Genomic DNA, 14,156 nt, shown 5'->3' on the forward strand with positions numbered 1-14,156 from the left:
TATAGGTGGGTAAATAAAAAGATTTCTTTTGATATATAATTTAACCAGACATTGCTTACAGTGATTGTTTTCTCAGAAGGACATCAGGAAGATGGGGGACAAATTTTTAAAACAAGAATTTACAAGTGTTATGAATACAAGAAAGTAGTTCAAAGTGGAACACATCCTGGCCCACCAAGCCCTGAGGACGATATTTCCACTCAGAGAAGTCAAAGCAGAGAGGACCATATAGCCAGTCCACTATGAGACACGATGTACCTCACTGACCCATAGTGCTACCAGGGGACAACACTGGAAACACAGTGTGGGAACTGTGCCCAATCTGACCCCATCACACTGAGGCAAAACACTAAGAGCCATGCAACAGAACAGCAAAGGAAGCAGAGCAAAGAAGTCTTGAGGGAGTACAAAAAATAGACTTTGGGGCCAGAGTGTGCCACCCCATCAGACTCAACTGGAAAACACTCCTAAAGGTCAACAAACAGACCTTGAACTATTTACAGGCTTTTCTTTTTTTTTTTTTTTGTCTTTTTTTGGTTTTCTTTTGTTGCTTCGTTTTGCTCTGTCTTGTTTTTTGTGCATATTATTATCTCTGCAATTCTATCTAGAAAAAATAGGCGGGATAAACAATCTGAAGGAGAAAACAACGGACTGCTGGTTCTGGGGAGATATGGGAGCAGGGGAGGCGGGGGTGGGGGGAAAGGAAGTGGGTGTTAACAAACCTAGGGACAAGGGAACAATAAGTGATTCAAAATCAATGGCCAGGAGGGTGCAGGAGGCCTGGTAGGGCTTGATCAAGAGCAGTATAACCTAGAGGAATTACTGAAATCCAAATGAAGACTGAGCATGATAGTGGGACAAGAAGAAAGCAAAAGGAAATAGAGGAAAGAATTAGGAGTCAGAGTATTTGAAGGTCTAAATACAGGTGTGTACATGCCAATATTTATATATGATGATGGAGAAGTAGATCTAATGTGCATGTATTTATAGGTTTAGTATTAAAGGACATTGGGACTCTACTCAAATACTCCCTCAATGCAAGAACACTTTGTTCTATTAAATTGGCATTCCATGATGCTCACCTTCCCTACATGATTGCTGAAGACAAAACAGGTGCATAAGCAAATGTGAAAAAGAAAGCTGATGGTACCAGCTATCAAAAGATATGGCCTCTGGGATCTTAAAGGCTTGAAGATAGAGACCCACATGGATGAAGCACACTAACCTGTGTGATCACGAGGTATCTATAGGAACAGGTACCAGTCATCAAAGAACAAAAAAAAATCATCATTGTGAATGAGGGGGAGTGCGGAGTGGAGACTCAAAGTCCATCTGTAGGCAAGTAGACATCCCTTTACAGCAGGGTCACAGGGAGGAGACGAGCCAGTCAGTGTGCAGTATAACACTGATGAAACACGCAACTTTCCTCTAGTTCTTTAATGCTTCCTCCCCCAATTATCATGATCTCAATTCTACCTTACAAATCCGGGTAGACCAGAGGCTGTACACTGATACAGATAAGAGCCGGAAACACAGGGAATCCAGGGCAGATAAACCCTTCAGGATCAATGAGTGCAGCAATACCAGGAGGGTAAGGGGAAGGTGGGGGAGAAAAGAGGAACCAATGATCCACATATAACCCCCTCCCTGGGGGTGGAAAACAGAAAAGTGGGTGAAGGGAGATATTGGACAGTGTAAGACATGAAAAAATTTTTATAAATTATCAAAGTTTTGTGAGGTAGGGAGGGAGGGAGAAGAAGGGTAAAAAATGAGCGGATACCAAAGACTCAAGAAGAAAGAAAATGTTTTGAGAATGATGATGGCAACAAATGTGCTTGACATAATAGATGGATTTATGGATTGTGCAAAGAGTTAGTTATACAAGCCCCCAATAAAATGATTTAATAAAATAAATAAACCTAACCAAACTCACTACCAAAAAAATAAAAATTTCCTGTATCCATTGCTGGTAGGAATGTAAAATGGTATCGCTAATGTAGGTAGTAGTGTCGCAACTCAACAAAAATCTGATCTACTACACCCAGATTTGAAAAGACATGCAAACAGACTTGTACACCAACATTCCTTGCTATACTATTTGCAATGGGTGAAGATAAGAACCACCTAATGCCCATGAATAGGAAAATGTGATATATATGTGTACACACTACTGCTGCTGCTGATGTTACTCAGCCAATCGGAGAAATGAAGAATTGGCACAATCTACAATATGGATGGGACTCGATGTCATTAAACTAGTGAAAGAAGTCAACCACAGCACGGGACTTGGTTTCAATCTCTTGCCACCAAGAACAGTGGCCCAGAACTACCAGTCTGTTTTAATGCTTCTTTGCTTTTTATGGCAGGTGTGGCTCTGCTGTTGTAAATATTATTGGAACGTTTGCCCTATCACCAACTCCTGTTGTTTCTGTAAATAGTGCTCAGTCACTTAAAGGTTTAATTTACACAAGTCAACAATTCATGTATTGCAGTTCACAGCTGGCCCATATTTGTATAATTTCCCTTTCTCAACAATGTTCTAAATTCTGTAACATTGGCTAAACTAATGACACCATCAAAGTGTACCGGCTACACATTAGACTCCTAAGTGAAACATCAACGGTTTAAAGTCACCAGCCAAGTCTGTGGGGGAAGGATGAGGCTTTTTACTCCTGTGATGATGTGCAGGCTGGGAGACTCACAGGACAGTTCTACCCTGCCCTATAAAGTTGTCATGAGTCAGCAAGGGGATGATAATTGATAATGTTCTATAACATAAAATGACAATGATGTCTCTTAGGTGAACCAGAGTCATTTATAAACCATGAGTGGATTTTAGGCTTGTACTTAATTCTAGTCCCAATCTAAGAACAGCTAGTTCTTATGACATGGTCCTGCTTAGTGGTTGCCCTCATGAAGAAATCACTGAAGATATGAGTCTACAGCAAAATGTGGTGAAGAACCTAGATGGTGCCCAGCTATTAGAAAAAATAGTGTTGGGGATTTTAAAGGTTTGTTTTCAAACAAGCAGCCATCTAAGTGGGGTGTCACATGGAAGGAGCACATCAGCCTGTGTGAACATAATCCAAATCTAAAGGCTGGAATGATATCAAAGCTTAAATTGTGAACAATTGGTTTGTAGAAGGCTATGGTTGTCAGTGGAAGCCCAAAATCCATTTAGAGGGTCCACAAAGAGATCAAGCCTCTTGTGAATTCCCTCTCGTTATAGCTGAGGGATGTGAAGAGCTCTATTATCAGACACTGTAAATCAATATGTCAGACATAGATCAAAATGCAGTATATCTTATTTGATTTTCCTTTGGACCCATTTTAAAGCTGTTTCAATTTTTAAAAAAAGTGAAGGGAAAATACTCATGAAGCAAACCCTTGGAGCCTCACTGTGACCATGGACGAGGGGTGGAGGGCCTCGCTAGCATGCAGAGCGCAGTGGATTCCTGCGGATGCGGTTAGGTTCAAACTCAGCACCCCACCATTTGCTCTCCCTTATGAGCCATCTAAATGTGTTCTAGTTCTTAAGATACTTGTAGCTTTCTTTTGACTGAGGTTTTTGTTTTACTTTCATAGTCTTGTTAGTGTTGTTTTTATTGTTTTCACTGTTTTTCTGTATATAAAATCCAAGATAGGTGAATCAGAGGCAGTAACTGGATTCATGGTTCCTTGGGGCAGGGCAGGGGAGGTAGGGAGGAAATGGGGAGCTAATAACAATGAGTCCAAGAATGAAGAAAATATCTAAACCTGATTATGGTGATGATTCTACAACGATATGTGAATTATATACCAATAAACTGTTAAAAAGTCCATCGCAAATTATATAATTAAATGGTTCAATCATATTAAGAAGAGTTGTACAATCATCACCACAATCGAATTTAGAACATTTTCTTCCTTCTTGTACTCACTGTTATTATTGTACTCACTTCCTTCAAACCGCCCCGGCCACAACTCAGGAACCATTAATCAAGATATTGTCTCAATAGATATACCTACCCTAGATTTCATATACACTAAAACATTTAAAAACAGCAAAAAACCTACTAAAAATAACAAAGTAAAACAAAAGTATCCCAACTGAAAAGATAGAAAATATAAAAAACTAAAATCAATTTAAAATGGGTCAAAAAGGAGATCAATGGCTATGGTGCTAAATTTTAAAGGAATTGCATCTGCAATAATCCACTTTCCAATGCACTCTGCATAACAGCAAGGCTAACCACAACACTTGTCTATGCTCAGAGAGGACTCACAGAGCTTTATCCATACATATTTCCCCTGCACTTTGTTTTTACTGAAGTAAAATGGGTCAAAACAGAGGTCAAATGATATCATGCTTTATTGTAATCATCTCTATAACACTCTCTGTCTGATAGCAAGACTAATGACATCCTTCAACTGAGTCAGAGAGGATTCACCGGAATCTTAAACCACTTGTGTGGAACTTGCAAATGATTTTGGATTTCCACTGTCATCCATATCCTTCTGCAAATCAGGTGTTCACAATTTAAGCTCTAATACTATTCCCTCCTTCATATTTGAGTTTTAATTATTCACACTCCTCTGGTCACAAAGGCTGATGTGCTTCTTCCATGTGGACTTAGGTGACATTTCACTCAGAAGGCTGCTTGTTGAAAAATAAGACCCCCATGCGCCATTCTTTCTAAAAATCATACCATCTAAATTTCTTTACTACACTTTGCTATAGCATCCATATCTTCAGTGAGCATCAAAAAGGGCCAAGTCACAAGAACTAATTCTCATATTGGGCTAGAATTAAATGCAAGTCTAAATCCCATTCATGTTATCTATGGTTTACGTACATCTCTGGTTAATCTTAAGAGACATCATTGTAATTTTATATTAGAGAACATTATCAATCACCCCCAGGGGCACATGGCAATTCTATTGATAGTGTGAACTTTTTGATTAAAGAATCTATAAACGAATGCTGATCAAAAGGGAAAAATTCAAAATTGAATTTCAAATTACCAAGAACGCTAGACTTTCTAGAGCCACGTAAACTGGAAAAACCCAAGTCCTAAAATAATCCTTAAACCAAAAATATCCTCCAAAGTGGGTCACTCCACAAAGAGGTGGGATATGGGATAAGACCATCCACCTGAGGGTCTACACCAAGACAAGGCTGGGGCAAATCCCCACAGAAATGAAAGAACCTTGCCAGGAAATCAAGTTTAGGCCAGGGGAGAGGAACATCACTGATAGTTCTGTTGGCGAGCATGGTAGGTGATTGGGGAGAAATATCCTCACATTGGGAAGGGGTGCTAAACAATGATTGTAGGGAACCTATAGGGACAGATTTTATGTTCCTGGGTAAACACTACAAATATGTCTCTAGCCAAAGCTCAATAAAACATGCCATGGACTAAACACCAAGATGTCACTGGATGCTGACCTTGTGGTACGGTAAACCTTGTGGTCAGCATGGCATCACTCGGGCTACACAAGCGCTTAACACAGAGGCCCAGCAGAATGAACTGAGCCTGGCCTCAAAGGTGCCTGTACCCTTGGACTGAGGACTGGGGTGCTTAGATAGAAGAGGAAGCAGAGTGGCTGCCCTGGACCTGTGGAAGTGATGGTCATTGGACCTTGGGGGGAACCCCATTTGGTTGGAGTCCATCAAAAGGGACTCAGAATCACCATATATTTAGTACCTTGATGCTCCCCTCTCAGTGATATGACTGGCTTTGATCTGTTGGGCAGGGATTTAAACTTGGAAGAATTGATCCAGGATGTTTCCCCTGGCATCGATCCCCCCTGCTTAGGGTAAACAGAATTCAACTGAATATGAGATCTAACTGTGTGGAGCAACAACTCATGGGTTTCGGCTCAAGTTAGAACTGTACTTGCAGACTCCTCAAACCTACAGCAGAATGATGTGTCATCGGAAAACTTGATGGTGTTGCCAGTGCAATCATCTTATACTCCAGGGGGAATGATTGACAATGTGTTACTTTTCTGTTTCTATGGGTTTTTTTCCCTGCCTTTCATTTGCTTGTTTTGTTTGTGTTTGTCTTTAGTTGTCTGCTAGTTGTTTTGTTGCTGTTGGTGGGGTAGTTGGTCTTACAGGGTATTAATTTGTCATAGTATGGCTGTCAAAGTAAACCCGAGCTATGCATATCCCAGGGACAAGCAGATGGATTCTGGCCCCAATTTAACTTTAGTCCCAATCCAAAGACAGTTAGTTTGGATAACATGGCCTTGCCCACCTCATGTAATGATCACTGAAGATAAGGGTGCTATAGCTAAGTGTGGTGAAGAAAACAAATGGTGCTCACTATCAATCGGAATAGTGTGTGGAGTCTTAAATTCAAACAAGTAGTCATCTAAACGAGGAGTGAACTATGTCCACAAAGAAGAAGCACACCAGCTTGCGTGACCCAAAGGCACGCAAAACAAATTTCAAAAATGACAAAGGGAAAAGTATCAGAGCCCAAATTTCGAAGACCCAATTTATAGAATGCTATAGAAGATAGGGGGGCCCCAAACCCATCTGCAGAGTATCTAGTCAGATTAAGCCACCAGCAGATCCCCTCTAGTCACAGGAAAGTGTCTCGAACAGCTTTTCTATCAGATAGAGATCATTGTAAGTGTGATTATGCTGGAATGAACTGGATACATGGTCAGATGACCTCCCTTCTAACCTGAACTTGTTCTTGGTCAGTGGTTTTCAACCTTCCTAATATACATTTACTACAGTCCCTCATATTGTGGTGACCCCCCCAACCATAAAATTATTTTTGTTGCTACTTCATAACTGTAATTTTGCTACTGTTATGAATCGTCATGTAAAACCTGATAAGCAGGAAGTATTTTCATTGTTACAATTTGAACATAATTAAAGCAGAGTGATTAATCACAAAAACATTTTCTATTGTGAAAGACTAATTTCTAACTACAAATGAAATTAATTTTGTTGTAAAGCATAGTGTAGCATGGGTAACAGTTTTCACGCCAGTTACTCGTATGTGGGCATATCTGCATATGGGCAGCCCTGCCTAGAGACAGCTAGAGGAACAGTGTCTTGGTTCCTAAGACCATTGGAAATGTGTTTTCAGGTCTTAGGTGACTCCTGTGAAAGGGTTGTTTGACCGCCAACGGGTCGTAACCAACAGGTTGACAACTGCTGTTTAGGTGAGAGCATTTCTTGCTTGTTCTAAGACAAGGTGGTCTTTTCTTTCTTACTCACTATTTGTAATTTTATCTCTAAAGAATTGATTGTGTTAATGATTATGTAAGTCTTCTTGATATGACTGAACTATTGAATTGTGTGATATATGTGGATTAAGTACCAATAAAACTGTTTTAAAAAAGGCTCAGAAACCCACACAGGCAGTCTATCCTGTCCCATAGAGTCACTATGAGTCGGCATTGACTCAATGGCAGTGAGCTTGGTTTGTTTTTGACCAAATCACAGGGCACTATTACTTTGTCTTACAGCTCAAATTCTTCACTGTGCCAAATCCCAGGCTGAACTTTTACTATCTGTAAATCTAGAAACCTTTTGAGCTTTCTGCAGCACTAGTTCTGTATAAACTCCACTCCAACTATGAATAATCTCTACTGCGCCGATACTCAAACCAAACTCTGCCAGTGAGTTGATTTCCACCCAAAGCAGTTCTGCCCATAGGACAGGGTAGAACTGCCCCTCTGGATTTTTAAGACTGTCACTTTATAGGAGTAGAAAGCTTCATCTTTCCTCCTCAGAGTAGCTGATGGTTCCAAACAGCTGATCTTGCAGTCAGCAGCCCAACATGTAGCTATCATGTTGTCTATTGTCTATACTGCCTACTATATATTGTCTATTCTCTTTACTCAATGCATTAAAACATCTATTAAGTTTTTTAAAAAGTAAAATGTATGTATTCCACTTTGTTAGTGCTTTTATTCACTTGTATCTCAATTTGGGTCTATCCTAATTCCGTCATATCAATCAACCAACAAATATGCATTAAAGCACCCAAAATGCAGATATAACAATAAGCAATATTAAGTCCTTTAGAGCTGGGCTAAATTATATAGTTAGAATATAATCAGGTGCACAGAGATTAAAAAAAACCCAAATATGATGCAAAATCAACTAGCTAATATTATTTCTAATTAATTCTTAACTCTGATAACTTAAAAAAAATCTTATGAAAACTTACACATCGGATTGGTTTTGTTCATATAAAGCCTTCATCTCCTCCAGAATTTGTCTGAGTCCATCCTCCTGGAATATATAAACTGCTTTTGATATATATCCATGGATTCCCCAATGCATTCAATTAATCCCCTAAGTCTATCTGTACTACATTTATCCTCAATTTATATATATAATTTATTTAAAATCCATAGCCATTGCATAAATTCTGGCTATTTATGTACCTATATCAAAAATAAAGGCTTAATCGAGCATGAAAGTACATATTTTCACTGCAAAAACAACAAATACAAGTTTTAAAATATTTCTCCCAATTTTTTCCCCCAAAGACACAGTTTTGGTTTGTACTGCAAGAAAAGAAAGGCCAAAGGAATTTTTCCTACCATCTACCTTAAGATAGAAATTTTTCACTTAGACAAATGTTTTAATTCTAAAATTCATAAATATTAATAAGATAGTTGACCATTTGAAAAGAAGTGACATCACATATTCTTTCAGCCAAAATACAGTCTTGGGTTCAACCAACCCTGTAGCCAATTATATGTTGAAAATATTTGATGATGATGAATAGCCTTGTTTACTCTTGATGTCATTTATTACCCATTTCATCTCCACAATTCTAAAAGTTACAAGTCCTGCTAGTCTTCAATCACTTAAAAAACTCATTTATCAATATCTGTAGAATTGAGTTTCAATCATCCACATTTCTCACCACTAGCTCATCTCTCTGCCTCCATTAGTTCTTCTCTTCTGATGCATTTTCCATATTGCCAATAACCAAAACCACTTCCATTAAGTACATTTTGATTAAATGACCCTATAGGACGGAGAAAATTGCTCCCTATGGTTTACACAGCTGTAAATCTTTACAGAAGCGGCTATCTTTCTCCCTTAGAATGGCTGGTGTGTTTGAATTGCTGACCATTAGGCTAGCAGCCCAATGCATAACTCCAGGCCTCATTTTACTGCCAATAAGTACTCCAAAATATAAAAACATCCCGCCACACCCCTACCTGAAAACCTCTACCTGATTCCAAATGCCTGTGGAATAATGCCGAAGTTTTTCTAATCCTAGAACCCACCATTGACATCTCCATACATAACCTTTCCAGTTGTGATCATGAGTCTTAAGCCATTGTTTATCACCTGCCTGTGTGAGGGCTAATACTTCATACAAGGCTCGAACACCCACTCCCAACCCCCCAGTAGCATTTCTCTTTATGCTCCCATCTACGCAACACCAGTTTCACTTACCACATTGCATTCTATTCACTTGTGTTTCTTGGTCCTCTCACTGACATCTATCTAGTTGCTGCCCTATGATTGTTTACTACGATGCTTAAACGTACAGGCTCTTGAGCCAGACTTCCAGGGTTCAAGCTCTAGCTCTGCTCTTTACTGGCTATATCACCACTGACAAATCTCCTAACTTCAATTCTCCACTCACATGTTTGAGGTGGGGGGAGACAGCTCAGATCTCACACAATTATGAGGAGAGACAATTGCAAGCTAAGTGCTGAACATCATTCCTACTTCCATGGTATTGTAGTGGACAAATAATCATAATAGTAACAATACGACTGTTAGCACTATTATTATTTCTTGTAGAAACAGCATACAGGGACTCAGCCCTGGGTGTGTCAGGTACAGTTCCTCACTACACCAAGAGCTCTGTACCATCATCATGCCCATTTTTGTTGGTGAGAACACTGGACGCACAGAAAGCCTGAGTCCACAGTGATCGAACAGAGTATGAATCTCAGTCTGGCACCAGAGGCCTACTTCATCATCACATTTTGCTCACTGAGTGCGTGCGCGCACACTAACGCGCATAAAACGCTAGATCCAATAAAAACGACTGGTTCTGTGGGTTTCTGAGGCTGTCAATCTTTAAAAGAACAGAAAGCTTCCAGCTTTCTTCGGCAGAATGGAGGTGGATTCGAATTTACTTTAGTTCGTATTAGGCAACCTTTTACTTGGCTAAGCAAAGGAAAAGCAACAAAGCTAAAAATGAAGCAAAACGGAAGGAAGTAGACTTTGAGGAAGCGCAATTGCTGAGTTGTACAGTAACTTCCTTCTTTCTCCCACAGTAACCTTTTGTTATGCTGTTACTTTCCCTTCCGGAACTTGGCTCACACCCTCAGGGGAATCTGAAGCAAACCGCGAAAAGAGCAGCCCAGGGGAGATCCCGCTCACCCTCCAGCCCCTTTCAGCCAAGCTCCCCGGACCTCCATCCCGCCCTCTGCCGTCCAGCCCGTCATATTAAAGGCGGGCAGCTGCCCTTCTGGCGTGTGGTGCAGTTCGCGGACCACCTCCGTCGCCTTTTCACAGAACATGGCGGGTAGACCTGGTACCGGGACCTCCTTGTCGGCCGCCCACTTGACCGAAGAGTCTGCGGGCTCCCTGCAGCCTAGTTCGCGCCGCGCTTATTAGCGCAGGTCTAGGAAATCGCCTGCGCTTTGGCGAAAAAATCCCCAACCAATGGGAAGGCAAGGACGCAGGTTGCGTGGCTACGGTGGTTGCAAAGGGACAATTCCATACGCGGTACAGAAATATGACCGGAAGTGGGGAGGCGGTGACCGGTGCCTTGTTCCAGTGGAACGCGGCCCTCCGGAAAGAGTCCTTGGGGTTCCATTTGACTTTATCCATGAGGTGAGACGAATTTTCCAATACTAATCTGAGCACATAGTTTAGGGAGCAGCATAGCTTGGAATAGATGTACCGCCCACACCCCCCGAAACTTCCTCTTTTCCCTTTTTTAAAAATAAAAATCATTCTATTGAGGGCTCATATAACTATCCATATGTACATACATTGTGTCACGCTCATTTGTACATTTTTGCCATCATTCTCAAAACATTTGCTTTCTCCTTACTCCCTTTATATCAGCTCCTCACTTTTTCCCCTGCTTCATGGAACCTTGATCATTTATCAATTATTTTGTCATGTCTTACAGTGCCCACATCTCCCTTCATCCACTTTTCTGTTGTGCAACTCCATGGAGGGGCTTATATGTAAATCCTTGTAATCAGTCCCCCCCTTTTTTTAAAAATCATTTTATTGGGGGCTTGTACAACCCTTCTCACAATCAATACATCATTCCATTGTGTTTAGGACATTTGTGCATTTGTTGACCTCATCATTCTCAACACATTTCCTTTTTAATTGAGCCCTTGGTATCAGCTCCTCGTTTTTCTATCTCCCTCCCTACCCCCTCCCTCCTAAACCCTTGTTAATATTGATAGGTTTAGAATTAAGGTAGCAGATGGACATTGGACCTCCACTTCTTTTCTCCCTCAATTGCAAGAACACTTTGTTCTATTGAACTGGCATGCCGTGATGCTCACCTTAAAAGCTTGAAAATAAACAATCCGCGATCTAGCTCAGAAACAGCAAAGCCCACGTGGGAGAAGCACACCAGCATGTGTGATCACGAGGTGTTGAAGGGATCAGGCATTAAAGAACAAAAAAAATCACATCATTGTGAATGAGGAAGGGTATGGAGTAGGGACGAGGCCAAAACCCATCTGAAGGAAAGTGGACATCCCCTTACAGAACGGTTGTGGGAAGAGAAGAGGTGTTCAGGGTGCAGTGGAGCAACAATGAAACATATAGCTTTGCTCTAGTTATTTTCTATTTGTTTATGTATTTGTTTGTATCATTTTATCAGGAGCTTGCACATCTCTTATCACAACCCATACATACATTGTTTCGAGCACATTTCTACATTTGTTGCCATCATTATTCTCAAAACCTTTGCTTTCTACTTGAGCCCTTGGTATCAACTCCTCATTTTCTCCAACCCTCCCCGCTACCCCCTCCCTCATGAACCCTTGATAATTTATAAATTATTATTTTGTCATATCTTACACTGTCCGACATCTCCCTTCACCCACTTTTCTGTTGTCCTTCCCCCAGGGTGGAGGTTATGTAGGTCCTTGTAATCGGTCCCCCTTAATACCCCACTTTCCCTCCACCCTCACGGTATAGCCATTCTTAGCACTGGTCCTAAAGAGAGCGTCTGACCTGGATTCCCTGTGTTTCAAGTTCCTGTCTGTACCAGTGTACATCCTCTGGTCTAGCCAGATTTGTGCGGCAGAATTGGGATCATGATACAGGAGGGGGTTGGGAGAGGAAGCATTTAGGAATTAGAGGAAAGTTGTATGTTTCATCATTGCTACACTGCACCGACTGGATCATCTCCCGACAACCCTTCTGAAAGGGGATGACCACTTGCCTACACATGGTTCTTGGGTTCCCAATCTTCACTGCCCTCATTCACAATGATATAAATTTTTTGTTCTTTGATGCCTGATACCTGATCCCTTTGAAACATCATGATCACACAGGCTGGTGTGCTTCTTCCATGTTGCCTTTGTTGCTTCTGAGCTAGATGGCTGCTTGTTTACCTTCAAGTCTTTAAGAGCCCAGACGCTATCTCTTTTGACAGCCAGGATTTGTTTCACCACATTTGTTTATGCGCCCATTTGTCTTCAGCAATCATATCGGGAAGGTGAGCACACAATTATATGACTTTTTTTGTTCTTTGATGCCTGATAACTGATCCCTTTGGCACCTCATGATCACACAGGCTGGTGTGCTTCTTCCATGTGGGTTTTCTTGTTTCTGAGCTAGAGAGCTGCTTATTTACTTTGAAGTCTCTAAGACCCTATATCTTTTGATAGCCATTTGTCTTCAGTGATCAGATCATTACACACCTCTTTTTAACAAGTTTAAACTATTGTATTATATGACATCTGAATTATATGTCAATAAAACTGAAAAAATTTTAAAGATTAAAGGAATATATGGAGTCGCTATACTAAAAAGAACTAGTCAATATTGCATCATGTTAAGAGGTATCATATAAGAACCAAAGGTACTGAAAGAAGAAGTCCAAGTTGCACTGAAAGCATTAGTCAAAAACAAGGCTCCAGGAATTGTTGGAAAACCCACTGTAGGCAGTTACATAATCTAATAACTTGAGAAAGGGTAAAGTCTAGCCTGTCAATAGGGTCACAGCGAATGAGGCCTCTGTGGGGCCTGGCTTTCTCCAGAGGATTTTGGGTATTCCTGTATTGCTATCTTGTGGTGGAACACACTGTCTCTTTTCTACACAATCCTGTTGACAAACCACATGGAGACACACTGAGAGAGCCAGAGCCCTGGAGCTGGAGGAGCCACATAGTGACCCCTGCCAGCACCAAGATCCTTCACCGCTACTGGATCTACATGACTTTCCACCCACTGGTCTGTGATATTCTTGCATTTGGCATTATTGCATGGCTACATGAGTCTAAAGAGGAATTTATTGACCAGTATTGGACATAGGGGATAATATTGGACTTACGGACTTGATCTGGACTGGGCTGGGATGTTTCTCAATATACAATTGCTCTTTTATACAAAGCTCTTTCTTATACACATGAGTGTCTGTGAATTTGTTTCTCTGGTCTACCTGGACTAACACATTATGCTACCTGGAGTGGTGTACTAGAGAAACAAATCACAAAGATGGAGAGTGGATGCTTGTTTGACGTCTGCTCATGGTAGTACTTTTTTGGCTAGCCAGAGGTTAGATCTGGCCATTCAGTTTGCTGGGTTGTTTTATGGAAAAAATACAGGAAGTTAAACTTTTTATGATTTCCTTTGATTGCTGTCTTTGGTGATTCCTGTACTAACTGGTAAAAATGAATGTGATTAATGTATATTTGGAGCTCAGGGGTAGAAATCCAGATTGGAGACTGGAAAGTCAACTCGGTGCTCCTCAAGGGGACAGGCACTCCCCTCTCTGGATCTCACTTTTAACATCGATACACAAAGGTCGATTCTGTGAGGGTCACAGACTGGGGACTCCCATGGCCAAATGAGGACCTGTGTGGACTCTGGTTGGCCTGCTTATTCACTGCCATCTAGAAGATTCCAACTCACAGTGACCCTGTAAGACCGAGCGGAACTGCCCCTGTGGGTTTCCGAGGCT

The sequence above is a fragment of the Tenrec ecaudatus genome (assembly GCF_050624435.1).
Source record: "Tenrec ecaudatus isolate mTenEca1 chromosome 2 unlocalized genomic scaffold, mTenEca1.hap1 SUPER_2_unloc_14, whole genome shotgun sequence".
Classification (NCBI taxonomy): Eukaryota; Metazoa; Chordata; class Mammalia; order Afrosoricida; family Tenrecidae; genus Tenrec; species Tenrec ecaudatus.